The sequence below is a fragment of the Octopus bimaculoides genome, chromosome 6 (genome assembly GCF_001194135.2).
Source record: "Octopus bimaculoides isolate UCB-OBI-ISO-001 chromosome 6, ASM119413v2, whole genome shotgun sequence".
NCBI classification, from domain to species: Eukaryota; Metazoa; Mollusca; class Cephalopoda; order Octopoda; family Octopodidae; genus Octopus; species Octopus bimaculoides.
Window position 1 is genome coordinate 41,126,329 of NC_068986.1, and position 2,901 is coordinate 41,129,229.

The following is a 2,901-nucleotide window of genomic DNA, read 5'->3' on the forward strand; positions in this document are numbered from 1 at the left end:
TTCTAATCAACAGAACAGCCTGCTCGTGAAATTAACGTGCAAGTGGCTGAGCACTCCACAGACACGTGTACCCTTAACGTTGTTCTCGGGGATATTCAGCGTGACACAGTGTGACAAGGCTGACCCTTTGAATTACAGGCACAACAGAAACAGGAAGTAAGAGTGAGAGAAAGTTGTGGTGAAAGAGTACAGCAGGGTTCGCCACCATCCCCTGCCGGAGCTTCGTGGAGCTTTAGGTGTTTTCGCTCAATAAACACTCACAACGCCCGGTCTGGGAATCGAAACCGCGATCCTATGACTGCGAGTCCGCTCCACTGTCGAAGGTAGTAAGTAACAAAGAAGTTATCGTATTTTCCCGAAAAAATCATCTTGCATCTCATAAACGCACGGTCATAATTTATTTACAGGCCAGTCGTGGCTCAGGAAAAGCCTGCTAAAATTAAGAAGCGTCTTATAAGCAAGCTCAAAGACTAAGTGTCTTACAAAAATGGTAGTTAATATAAGCATGATTATAACACATCTTCCTTTATATAATGATAAAGGCTGACGACTGCGAGTTAACTGCGAGTTAATAACTTGAAGCTTATGAAAGAGTACATATACGGACTCATATATTGAATAAAAATATATTTAGTCACGTTGCAAAATTTGGCTCCTACTTCAAATAACAGCTTTCGTCACATTCATTAATACTCCAATTTAACATTCATCCATTCATCCATGAACTCACAAAATTCAAATGGTGATAGTTCCTGCTTTTACTGTTTCTCTTCAACACTTGTCCCTCGCAGAACAATACCTGGATATTAGGATCTTGCTGTAAGAACTAAACGAGTAGTGGGGTGGTCTCTGACAAACTAACTCTTTCTCACTCTTTCTTTACTGCTCTGTTTGTCTGTTTGCCTGTCTCTCTCTTTTACACCATTACTTGCTTTTACCAAGCTCCCTGTATCTTATTTTAAAGCTCTCTCTCTCTTTCCCTCCATCCCTCTCTCCCTCTCTGCTTCTCTCTCCTCCACGCTAACTCATATTCTGTTTCTCTCCTTCCTCCATACATGATACTAAAAGTGCACAGATGGAAGAAATATTTAAAATTCTGGAATTTACTTTTCTTTTTTTTTTATTGTTCTTCGGCCTTCCCTCTCATGAGATTTCCCCCCAATGATATGAGCATTATTTACCTCCCCGTGGTTAAGAATTAAACATAATCCTTTAATGACTTTTATAACGAATGCTTTTAAGGTCATTCAGAGCTCTAGTGTTTCACAAGAACTTGAAGCGGTTTCAATAGACACCGATTTGAACTCAAACACAGAAGTAGGATATTGGATATAAAAAAAGCCAATTGATACGAATTAACTTGTGGTAATCATTTAGAATATATTTCAAAATTTATCGTTAGCACGCCGGACAAAAGACTTAGCGGCATTTCATTCGTCTTTACGTCGTGTGTTCAAATTCTGCTGAGGTCGATAAAATGACTACTAGATGAGCACTGGGATAGATGTAATAGACATACCCTAACCCCACAAAATTGCTAGCCTTGTGCCAAAATTTGAAACCAAAATGTTTCCTAATTTATCGTTAGTATTTCTTCTTTCTTTACGCTCTAAGGTGGGGGCGCAATGGCCCAGTGGTTAGGGCAGCGGACTCGCGGTCATAGGATCGCGGCTTCGATTCCCAGATCGGGCGTTGTGAGTGTTTATTGAGCGAAAACACCTAAAGTTCCACGAGGCTCCGGCAGGTGATGGTGGCAAACCCTGCTGTACTCTTCCACCACAACTTTCTCTCACTCTTACTTCCTGTTTCTGTTGTGCCTGTAATTCAAAGGGTCAACCTTGTCACACTATGTCACGCTGAATATCCCCGAGAACTACGTTAAGGGTACACGTGTCTGTGGAGTGCTCAGCCACTTGCACGTTAATTTCACGAGCAGGCTGTTCCGTTGATCGGATCAACTGGAACCCTCGACGTCGTAAGCGACGGAGTGTCAACAACACACACATTACATTCTAAGTACAAATTCTGCCAAGGTCGACTTTACCTTGTATTTTTTCGGGGTCAATAAAATGATTACCAGATGAGCATTGGGATCGCTGTAATCTACTTATACCCACCCCACAAAATTGCAGGCCTTGTGCCAACATATATATTTCCTAATTTATCAATATAAACAATGTATCACAAAAGAGAGGTTTGCGTTTTATTTTTTAAAGTTTGCTTCTTGATCAACGTTCAAGGAAATTGTTGTTGTTGTTCTTTAGCCCTAGGTCAGCCCATACTGAGTAGAGCTATGGTCAAAGATATTCCAGCTGTGTCCATAGCATCTTTCATTCAGGTACAGTTTATCTAGAGTCACTTGATTCGACGTGGCCTTCGTTTTATTGAAGATAGATGAGTACGGTATAATTTGAGTGAAATTTGGCTGCTATTTCTCACAGGTTGGACGATGTCCTGAAGATTCCTCTTTGACTCGTAGGATTTCCTCCAAAAGAAGAAATAATAATAAAAAATTCCATGCTTTTTTTTTTAATCATTTATATTTTATCTGTTTCACTCACTGGACTGTGACCGTGTTGAGACACCGCCTTGAAGGGTTTAGTGGGATAAATTGATCCCAGTGCTTATCTTTTCAAGTCTGGTACTTATTCTATCGCCCTCTTTTGCCGAGCCGCTAAGTTACGGACACGGTGGTCAATTGGTGGTGGGGGGATTAACACAAACATAAAGACACACTCTTAGATATGTACACACACGCGCGCGTACATACAGTGATAGACATATATATATATATATATATATATGAATCTGTATGTATGCATGTATGTATGTATGTATTATGTATGTATGTAGGCATGTATGTGTGTGTGTGTGTATATATATATATATATATATATATAT